The following is a 12126-nucleotide window of genomic DNA, read 5'->3' as shown; positions in this document are numbered from 1 at the left end:
CAACAAACACAACTAATCTTTTCTCGGAATTAAAACAAGTTGACGTGTGGGGGAATGAACCAACCCATTACTATGATCTCACATACCTTAATAGGGATCACCCCCGATGAAATCCACGACGATCTCTACGAACCTTGCTTCTTCTTTTCCTTCTCCTCTGCTTCTCCTCTTCTCTCTCAAAGCCCTAACCCTCACTTTTTAAAAGGGAAAACTGATTTAAAATCAGTCTAGACCGTTAATATAACATAAAGAAATGGTTATGGTAAAGACCAAAATACCCTTACAAATTCAGATGAACTTCACTGTGCCAATAACCCAACTTCCAAAGGGAATAACTCACTCATACGAACTCGGAATCGAGCAAACTCAGCAGTGTTTGAAGGATCCTCCAAGAGCTTTCCAAACATAACTTGAAATATACCTAACTCATCCTGAGATAGGAGTTATGACTGTCTGAAGTTGACCAAAAACTCATTTGTTTTCCATACATAGCTAAATTTCCTAATTTTGAATTCTTTCCAAAAATGACTATTTCCAATTCTAAGCTTCTTCATAGCTATTTCAAAATGCCGGATGTTACAAAATGTATCATAAGAAATTATTTAAATTGAAAATTAAAGGAAAATATAACATAGTGGACAACAATTCAACTTATTATATATACTTGAAAGGGAAAAATATTACACGAAACTATTCGGTTTAATTTTGGGTGCTTTTTAAAAATCAACATACCAGAGTGGTGGAGTTCAACTTGAAGATACACTTCTATTCCAATCGCACTTTCACGAAACACATCTATTACTTCAAGAAAAGTATTTATAACTTGCAATAAACTTGAGACTCTATCCATACTTTATACTGAATATGAGCAATTAATTTATTGTGTAGTTATCTATGTCTTTGGTATTAAAAGAGGCTCCAGTATAGTCATATTCCTCTATAGGTCATCTGGCACAACATTCTTTAAGCTATGTCAAAATTTTATTAATTTCTATCTTTTTGTTTTCCTGGTTAACTTCACACATCAAAGTACAATATGGTTTTTAAGGTCTTTATGTCCTTACAATGGCATACCAGATTTGAATTTTGTCTTCAAGAGATGGTAGTATAGATCTTTAAGGAATTTTTTTATTGTACCTTCAACAATTTCAGTAGGGTAAAATTGTGTGAATACTCTATTAACGTGTGTTATTTAATATGTACTAACAAATACTTATAACAATAACTTGGCAGAAACGTAAACAACAAAGTTTAAAGCACGTACTCAAAAATAATAATTAATAACATAAGCATAAATTAATGACCGTAAAAAATATACCAGGATCTGTAACAATAGAATGAAATAGAAAGCAAAAAATTGAGTCCACTGAATGCACAATATCCCCTTAAGGAAATTATTCCCCTCCAATACCCGAGGTTTAAATGAATAGATCCTCTCATTATAGAACGATTCTATTCACCAGTGTATTAATACAAAAACAATGGTGTCATTGAGCCACTCAACATGAACAAATTACACGAATATTTAATTGTGCAAAAGAAGAAGTTCAAAATTTTTGTTGTTTTATAATGAGAGGAAATCCCACTATTTATAGACAACAAAGGGTAGTATGAACAAATATTTATTGTGCCTTATCGAAAAGGTCAAAACTCTTTGGAAAAGTTACAACCCTTTGGAAAGGTCACAACCTTTCATTAAAGTCACAACTCTTTATAAAAGTCGCAACTCTTTATAAAGTCGCAACTTTTAATAAAATTCACAACTATTCATATTTCATTCGCACCTTTTAAAATCCAACAACGTGTACTTCATGTATAAATTCAAAGCTCTAATAAATGACATTGACCTTCAATCTATATTAAAGGAGAAGCATTCACAATTCCAAAATGAAAAAGAAAATTCGCAAGGTATAACTATTATATATAAATCTGAGCCATCTAACTCACATTTTTGCCCTAATATTTCATTCTGGTGCCAGTTAGTTAAACTAAAGTTTGTCCTAGTATTCCTATCTGGCAATCATTTGCTTAAGTAAGTTCAAATGGGGTTGATATTTATACATATGGTAGATTGGTGGGGGCTTAATTTCTAAGATGGTGATTTCTAAGAGGAGGGGAATGCTAGTTTTGAAATAAATAATTAAAAGGAAATTCAGGTTTATGGTTGCGCCACGTAGTCGGGCCAAGGGTTTTCTTTTAAATATATGATGATATATGATATATGATATGATTATTATGTTGCATGAAGTCGTTATCTTATTGTATTGGTAATAGCTCCAGTGGCCATGAATAGTTTATCTAATCACTCTAGCTAGTATGTTATAGGATTGACACAACATTTCAATGATGCCAAAAGGGGGAAGATAATAGTTGTGCAGTGTTTATAACTCATTAACTAAGTTGTTTCATTCTAGTATTTCATGCTTCAGTGTCTACAGGTAAAGTTGTTTGAATCCACAAAGATAAGAGATTTGTCATCATAAAAAAGGGGGGAGTTTGTTGGAATTTATGCAATTTTGATGATTGACAAAGAAAGATGAAACACATCACTCAATATGGTTCAAAGGTACATTGTCACGGACAGTTGAATTTGGGAAAACTTTCAAAATAAATAACTACAAGAGTGCATAAATCAAGAAATAGATAATGTTAATGTCATGATAAAACACAAGAAATCAAATCAAGTGGTTAATTAAAGAGAAAGAATCATGAGTTTGATTTGAAGAAGGAGTCTAAAGAGGCAAGGAGTTTGAATTGAAGAAGGAATTTCACTTTAAGTAGAACTTTTCAATTGAGTGTTGAATTGAAGAGTTTCAAGTCATGAAGAGTTCAAAGTGTATAATAGCTCTATAAAGAATTGTGCTTAAATAGAGGTGAAGTCATCTAGAATACTCGTGCACTTATAGATCAAAAAGGGCAATTGGAAAATTGACTTCGCAAGTGCTACCAACAGGCTGAAGACACGTTGAAGAAACAAGTCCTATTATAGAGTTTATGTATTAGGAGGTTTTCATTGGGTCGTCGTATTGATGTATCTTTAGTTCAGTGTGTTATAAACTAAATTAGGAGGGTTGTCTTCGAGTTAGGATAACTCGAAGACTTGGGAACAAATACATTGGGAAGTTTGTGTGGAAGTTTGGGAATTATAGTTCGTAATTCCTTAGGTTGCATAGGCTTGTAATCTGTTTTGTGTTGAGCTTCAGTGATTTAGTGAAGTTGGAGTTAAATCTTGTAGGGGTAAAGGTCGTGATTTCTTATACCCTTTTGAGCCGGGTGTTTTCGATGTAAAATACTGTATTTTTACTTATTGTTCTTTCTGCTTTGTTGGAACACATTAGGCAATTTATTTCACACTTTGGCGAAAAGTTTAAGTTAGTAAACTACTAGGTCGTGCAGACTATTATAAAGTCACTTTCACATACACTCAATCACTTTCCACATCAAAACAATACCATATAAGAGAAATGAGACGATGTTTCCATATGATGAATATGTCTCATAGTTGTTAAGAAAAGATATATATACTCAATTCCATAATGTAGATAGCTAGGACCCATGGGAGACTCGCAAAGTCTATATATTGTACCGGACAATACTATACCAGGAAATGCCCTTTGTGATTACATATTGTATCGATAACCCTTTACAAGTCAATATCCTGGTTGACCCTTTACCAAGATTTATCCATTTATTTCCTCAATATCAATGTCTAGTACATGAAATATAAATGCCAATTAAAAAACGACAACCCATATATTGGATTCAAATCCTCAGTACAGATAAGCAAAAGCAACCCAGAATAATCAACAAGGCAAGACAGACAATGAAAAAATAATCAAATAATCATTTCAATGCTATCTTTAAAATATCAACCACTTTCCTATATATTAGTGACAACACATGCATTTTTACCAATGCTACAACTAGTAATCAAGTTCACGTAGTGATATAACACAACAAATCACGAATAAAGTATCCATTACCAATAACATGATACCAGTACACACGTAAATGCTCGTTATCTCATTTATACGGGATACCCATCACCCATTGCCCATTTACACCGTCAATCAATACACTAACACTTTGAAAAGAGTCAAAGAAAGTTTCAATTTGCCTTAAACGAAACCTGAAAGTCAATTTATGGCCTTGCCCTTCCATAGAGCTTATGAACAGTCTCAATCTAGTCAATACATGATCTAGATGACAAAAACCATTTTGTAGACACTCATATTGCTATACTTTTGTCCCAGGCCAAACAAGTTAACCCCGGGCTCCAAAGGGAAAAACAATGATTTTCATTACAATTTAGATTACCCATATAGTAGGAACTCAAATCTTAAATTTCATCAAAACTGAGTTCAGATTGACCCAAAATCATCAAGAAACGATTTCTTAATTTTGGCTATAACTATTAATTTTCATGTTCTTACATATTTTTTAGCGATGAAATAATCAGCAAATAAGAAACATGATACCAAGATCGGTTTACCCATAATATAACTACCTCAAATATGAAATTTCATTTTGAAAAATTGAGTCTTTATCACCTCCTAATCAAACTAATACGATTTCTAGATGTAGAGCGAAATTCCTCAATTTTCTCCAATAAAAATCACTCACTTTTTATCTTTAGAACTTCATATGTGCTCAAAATACCAAGCAAACATGGTTTGAAATTTAATACAATGTTCAGGCATAAATTTTTTTAAAAAAATTGTGTCATTTTCTGTCATTAAAAGTAGAAAAATCTGGTAACCAAAAGGTCTGCACCAACACCTTTTTGCAGCCAACAATTTAATTTTCACTAAAAAGACTGTAATATCCTTTACGACCTTCGAAATGCACCGATTTATTTTTACTACGAGTCCTAAATAATTATATGGATCTCCTAATTTAATTGAAACTCAATTTCATGTCCGGATTCCCAAGGAGATGAAGTCTCAAAATAAATTTTCGAACTCTATAATTAAAAATGCTTCTCTCAGTCATCAGATTTTAATGCTTAAACAAAAGACAAAGCACCCAAAAAGTTCACAATTCATCCAAAACTCATCGAAATTGGATCAAAATTTGCGGACAAGTCCAAACTCATCATATAAACATGTTGGCCCTTTCAGATCACGAATCTGAGCTAGTTCAGTCAATTATTTGACAGAGGTCAACTCTTAACTTTAAATTTAACTAGAATGCAACTCGTTCGTCCGAAACTAATCAGAAACCTCCAAAACACAAACTAAATATGCAAATCAGTTATGAAACATGTTCAGACAAGTTGGAATCATCAAATAATCAATACGAGGTCCTCTTGACCGTGGTCAAGTTTAAAATAGACATAAGATCAACAATTGTATATTTTAGTAAATGTTGGGCATCTATAATTCAAAGAATCCATAAAATGAGCGAAATTAAGATATGAATCTAAGATGCATGTGTTTTCATAGCTAATTAGCCTAAGATTAAAATGACCAAATTCGACAAAGATGTAAGTAGCACATTAATCAGAGGCATTAGACATGATTGTTAATTTGAAATAGGAGTGAACTTAAGGGTTCGAGAAAGAAACTAAACAAAGATCAAATGATCTTTCTTGCTAAACTAAGTAACAGAACAAAAATTGATTTAGGTTACAAACAAGAACTTCAAGTCTGCCTCTGTTAATTTCTCCAATGCCTCAGAAGCACCACCGTCCGTCCTGCAAAAAATATCAATATTTGGCAATCATCACACCAGAGAGAGAAGGGAGGAGTGTTAGAGTAAAAGAGGAAAATTGAAAGCCAAGAGTAAAACAGAATAGCCAATAATAATATTTGTATGTTTAAATCACATTTGAGGGGAGAAGCATTTATGTGTTTATAGTTGCGACATATAAAAAAACTATATGAGTGAAAATCCTAAACAACCTATTTGAGCTGTTCATGTATGATCATGTTCCCTTTTTATGAAAAAAGAAGAAGGGAAGAATATAAAACTAATTATGACCTTACTTCAATTCCTAGACCGACTGACTTAATTTTTAGTTGATTTTCTTAATTTATCTTGAAATCATTTATGAGAAAAAACATATTAAAATTACTCAAATTTTCAAGCCATAGAATTATTTTCTCTGAACACACATGCAACTACCACAATGAACTTGGAGAAACTTACCTTTCAAAAAGTAGTTTTTGCTTCTCTTGCAACTCTAAGATCCTCTCCTCAATTGTAGTCTTAATCACAAATCTCACAATCCTAGAAATGATAAAATAAGAATAAGGTACCTTAATTGGTATAGTTGGCTGAAGAAATACAAGCACACAGTTGATTGGATTATACTGCCCTATTCGATGGATTTTATCTTGGGCTTGCCTCTCCACAGTAGCATTCCACCAAGGATCCATAAAAAAAACCTATCAAAATGCAAGAGGAGAGTGAAACGTCAAGGAAAGTGGTCTGGGTCATTCGATGAAATATTATAAGTTCAAAATGTATCTATTCTTTAGGGCCACGGAGATGAAGTTAAAACATCCCAAACAAAAAAAAAAGTTTTAACCTGAAGAGATGAAGGAATCCAACATAGATTAAAATCCCTTGGTATTTGACAAGAAGTGAAGAAAATTTATTGACAAAGAGAGGAAAGGAAATCCTGACGTGTGATGCCACTGTAAGATTCAGGGAAAGACCTTCAGCTTTCAAGCTCATAAGAAATATAACGAAATCTGGATCATTGGTAAATCTTGTAATTGCAGAATCTCTTGCAGTGATAGTCATGGATCCATCTAATTGAACACAACTAATGCCCGATTGCAAAATGCATACAACAAATGTTTTTTTGTTGTGACTATTGATGGAAACAATAGGGGTAGATGTGAAGGGAATAAAGAAGACATTTCTTACCTTCTGTAGAGAATAGTGTATCAGATCCAAAAATGATGTGAATTGGCTAAAGACTATTGCCTTTGCGAAACCATCTCTTTCAATCATGAACCTTATTTCTTCTCTCTTGATCCAATAAAACAAGCAATGAGAATGTTATTATAAAGGATAGAAATAAGATTGAGACCACAATAACGATTTATTATTCATCAATTAAGTGGGGGTGATATTTGATGCAACATTTTCAAATGGTAAGCAAAACTTTATTTACGCCTCATGAATCCCTCATTTTTCACTCAACCAAACTTAACAATAAATTAAAGACTAAAACCATCATCCTGAAGTTTTGCATGTGTAAACATCATTTGGTAAGTTAAATGACATGAGATTCTTAGGGAATATATCTAGTTCCTACAAATGATGCAGTATTGCAGCCCCTTGTACTCTTTGTGAGAAGAAAATAAACTCATAAAACAAACTATAAAGGTAAGATAAGATATAGTTATTGATTGGAAAGTAATTGTATATCAAAGCTTCTATTTTTGTGCTTGTCTGAAAATTATCAAGACAAATTTTGTTCAATATACTCGAGGACCTAAATCCTTTGATAGTTGCTTTAGCTTTCTGATCATTTTCCGTGAAATCCACTGTAATTGATTTAAAACATGAAGGGCATGAAAGTTGTCCCACAGTTGCAGAAAGATTTATCAGACATGACTTGCAAAAGGCATGCGTGCAAGAATTAACCTGCAATAATCAAAAGAGGTGCACATTTTTAAAGGAGAGTCGGTTTAAGTCTCAAATGACAGAATAATAGTAATTAATTCTTAGAATATTTCTTAGGTTGTCAATAGATGAGATACGAGAATTTAAATCATTAAGTCCACAAGTTTAATGGAAGTTGTTTTAGTGTTATAAGGCATTCCTAAAAGCATTTTTAGTAAAAAAAAAAAAGAGGTTTTCCTATGGTGTTGAAAAATAATTTTTAGAAGACATCATAGATGTAAATGTGGAAAACTATGGCCACATGAAGATATGAAATATTCATCATATAATATACGAAATATTAATGTAGTGTGAGTAGGAAATCTCAAATTCAATTTTAGTGATGTATCAAGTTTCGTGAGTGAGCTTATTCCTTTATTTTATACTTTCTATTTCTTTTCTTAGGGAAGTGGGAGAGCATGCAACTCACAATTGGATCTTCTACTGGATCGTGACATAAACCACATGGTTGTTCAACATAGACAACATTAGTTGTTCTTCCACTTCTAGCCAAAGCAGAACTTGAGCATTCCACAAGGTAAGGATGATCAACTGTCTGTAGTCAGATCAAAGATAAAATCAATCAAATATAAGAAAAAGTTTTCTAGTTATTACTTTTGAGGTAGAATCATTCATATATCCTAGAAAGTCAAATTGCTTGCTTTTATAAAAGAAGTCTGAACTATTTATTTCTCTAAGTGCCTAAAATTATTAAGGAAGGTCAGTAGATGTAACAGGAGAGCAAAGGAGAGCAAAGGCATGCTAAAAACAACAAATAATCAGATGCAACAAGACACTAATAAAGTCAATTCTTACTCTTGTTCTTGATTGACACTTCTTCATTCATGGAATTAAAATATTAAATATAAAATAGGCACTGCCATTTTGGCATCCAAATATTGCATCCACTTCTACGCCAACTAATATTTAATATGATATTGTGATGTAAATACATCTAAAAAAAACATATGGATGGGAACCAAGTCCACCTCTAAATCATATGAATATGTATTCGATTGACCAAGGAAACATAGTAGGAAAGGATCACTGTCGGACTCCTTGGTAGGGGTTTCTCATGGGTGGAATTTACAGTTCATCGTATAGAAAGAATAGCAATGAAAATTATAACAACAATAATAACATATCAACTGTAATCCGACAAGTAATATCTATGTTAATGCAAGTAAAAAAATATATTAAATAGTACAGAAAAAATAAAGGAAAAGAAGATACATCAAATTGAAAGAAGTGCATTTTAGTACTAAATCGATCAAGGAAAGGAAAAATCAAGGTAAAAAAATATTGAAGAAAAAATATAAGCGGTGAAGGAAAACTTAAAATGCAAAAGGTTGTAGAAAAATGGCTCAGGGAAGGATATATAAGGAAAAAGCAAGCCAAGAAATTACTGAATTATCTCCGAGTTCTAAAATACTGAAAGATTTAACACATTAACAACATTAAATATTTCGTTTCCATGATTTAGTGATTTTACCACAATTGGTGTAGAAGTATTGAAATATTTGTTCTTAAGAAAAAATATTACATTAGATCAGATCTGATCCATACTTTAAAGGTTAACAATGAACCTATAACGAAGAATTTTATTCACGACGAAAACCAAATACAAGTAGGTACCAATACATTATTAAGAATAATTCAGTTTGAATGCATGATATCCATACTTGTCGCATGCGTGTGAGTAGATAGCATAGTTATTCATCAATGTACCAGCTTGAATGTTCGTAATACGCCAGGAAGAAACAATATAGTGATGAGAAAATAAATAATACACCGTTTATTTTGACTCTCATTATTTACTTTTTTCATAAGGTGAAATAGCTAGTGTTGATTATTTTCCACGAAAAATCGTGTAAAATGGTCATTATATAGGATTTCCAAGAAAGAAATGTCTGTATGTTTTCGGGATGACTTAAAACATAGCAATTAGATGAAACATATACCATGCAAAAGCATTTAATCCAAAGACCAGAAAAAAAATAATACTCAAGAAAAAGACCATGAGTTGTCCCATTAAAACAAATTCAATAAGAACATCACCATGAGTAGCGAATGGAGAGCAAAAAAAAGGTAAAGATTACTTTCAAACAATCAAGGGTCTAACTGTATAAGTATTGACAAAGATATATTACATACGTATTAAATTGTGCTAGACTTTCATCCCACAGTGATCTGTAATAGTCTTTTTCTTTAACATCGAACAATCTTTGCGCAAGGTAACCTGAATAAGAAAGTAAGTAACATGCTAAAGAGGAGAGAAAACAATTAATAACTCTAGCACTACGTTAATGTGAAAAAAACTTACGATCCTTGGAGGAAGTCCAAGATCAGCAGCCCTTCCCTTTTTAGTATGTCATAGCATTAAGGTTTTTAAAATTTTGTGTTTCAACAAAACCATCACATCTCTACCACACCCATGATTCCCTTGAGATTGTATGGGTGAGGCAATATACTAGAACATAAGATGTATCAACGTCTCCATGTCAGCAACAATATTATTTATCACAAATAACAGAAGGCATCAAAATAAGTACAGCAATTTGATAAATTACTTTATTCCACCAGCAAAAGTGTCGAAAAATTTGGTGGTGGCAATGTGGACACTCGAATGAGCTAAAATAAATACAAACACAAAAGGGAGCAAATAAGAGATTTCAAAAAAGTGAAAAATAAAAAGATGCTCAAGGAAGAAAGATTTCAACTGTTCTTGAACTAGTAACAACTAAATCTCTGGTGAAAAATGAACAAATATAACATAGTAAAATTAAAACAAATCCTCAGCTATATGTTTCTCAATCTAACCAAGTTAGGTGCAAAAATAAAAAAGAAACTTTTAAGTCTACCTATTGTCGAGAGCTCTGCAATCACAATCTTCACATAAGTAGTACGAATTAGGAATAATTTGGAAGAAATGGACCTATCCAGAAGTAAGGATGTATTTAGTTCGGAGAATGAAGATGTGAATTATGTTAACCACAAAAGAACATTAATCACGAGAAACATATAAGTGAGTACAACTCTCCTACACAGTTTTGTAAGGGAGTACCACTTAAGGCCCACTTATAAGAAGATTCTAGCGCAAGAATAGCTTTTGTAGTGTTGCTGCATTTATTTTTCACACAATGGGCCAATGCAACAAAAGTGCGATTCGTTAGAAAACTGTGGATGAAGGGTTTGTCCGACAATACTTACAAATGTGAACTTTTAATAGATTTCTCAGTCAAAAAAACAAATGTACAACAACCTTACCCCTAACTACCCTGTGATGGCTGAGTGGTTGGTCATGTTTATACAACCTTACCCCTACCTTGTGACGTTACAGAGATTTTTTTAGATAGACTTTCAGCTTAAGTAAAGCATATCAAGAAAAACCTAATATATGGGTCTAGTTATGCAATGATCACCTTATCTAAAATAATACGATTCCAATTCATAGAGTGCAAAATCGTGATATTTTTCCTGTACTCAGTCTCCACTGTTGAGTATGTAGTGATAACAAAATCATATTCCGCGAACCTGCCAATATTTTTCTCCCTGTTGGCACCATGATATACAAGAAATGTGTTGCTTTCTATTGGGGTGAAGTGGTCAATCTTGTTGACCCACTAAATCACAGCGACAACTGGACATATAACAAGGGTTCCTTTCCCTGCTGGAAGAATATAAGGGGTAGGTGAGAGCAAACCAGAATCTGAAATTGCTTGCCTTATTTCACTTTTAGCAAGCACAAGAGCTACGGCTTGAACAGTCTTCCCCATCTCCATATCATCAGCAAGAATACCACCTTTACCTATAGATTCTTCTTTCTTCAAAGCCCAAGCCAATCACTCTTTTTGGTACCTTAGCAAGGGTATGATCAAATCAGATGGCCGGTTGCTCAGCAGTTTCAATCATAAACTCATTCTGACTATTGAAGTCCAGATAAAGTGTATGATTTTTTGCCATCCACCTATCGTTCTCTTCTTCCCATAGTTGCCACATTAATACATAGTCACCACCATTTGTTACATCATTCATTACACCAACTTCCTCTACCTTCTCTTCACCCTTTGTTCTATTGGATCTCCTTCCTTTTGTTATATTGGGCAAAACTACTTCCGTAATTAAATCAATATCAACAAATCCACTAGCTTGGGCTTCATTCAACAGATTATCAACTTCATCTACATAGATGATTAAACCAACAATCATATAATTAACCGTATGCATTAACTATTCAATGCACATCCATATTTGTCTGCATGAACTTTTGTTTTAGGTTAGCCAATAAGTATCATCCATCGGCGAAAAGAAATTCCCAACATCCTATTAAAATGTCATTGTAGGTGCAACAATTAAAAAGGACCAAATTGAAGGCGAGGATATAAAAATAACATCATCCTCATCAAAGCTTCTAATTTGGCGGCTTTGTTCTCCTAATTTCACAATCCACATTTAAGTGCAACCACATCATTTACATTTATCTACAACATATAGTGGATATCGATA

The 12126-nt window shown here is 32.8% G+C and overlaps 1 pseudogene; it reads right to left on the bottom strand.

The window, feature by feature from the left end:
- Positions 1-5607: 5607 nt before the first annotated feature.
- Positions 5608-11847, bottom strand: LOC125868430 (ATP-dependent helicase rhp16-like; annotated as a pseudogene).
- Between the last annotated feature and the right edge of the window lie 279 nt (positions 11848-12126).

Source organism: Solanum stenotomum, chromosome 6 (assembly GCF_019186545.1).
Source record: "Solanum stenotomum isolate F172 chromosome 6, ASM1918654v1, whole genome shotgun sequence".
Lineage (NCBI taxonomy): Eukaryota > Viridiplantae > Streptophyta > Magnoliopsida > Solanales > Solanaceae > Solanum > Solanum stenotomum.
The sequence above is the reverse complement of the archived record's forward strand: the minus strand, read 5'-3'. Positions and strand labels throughout refer to the sequence as shown.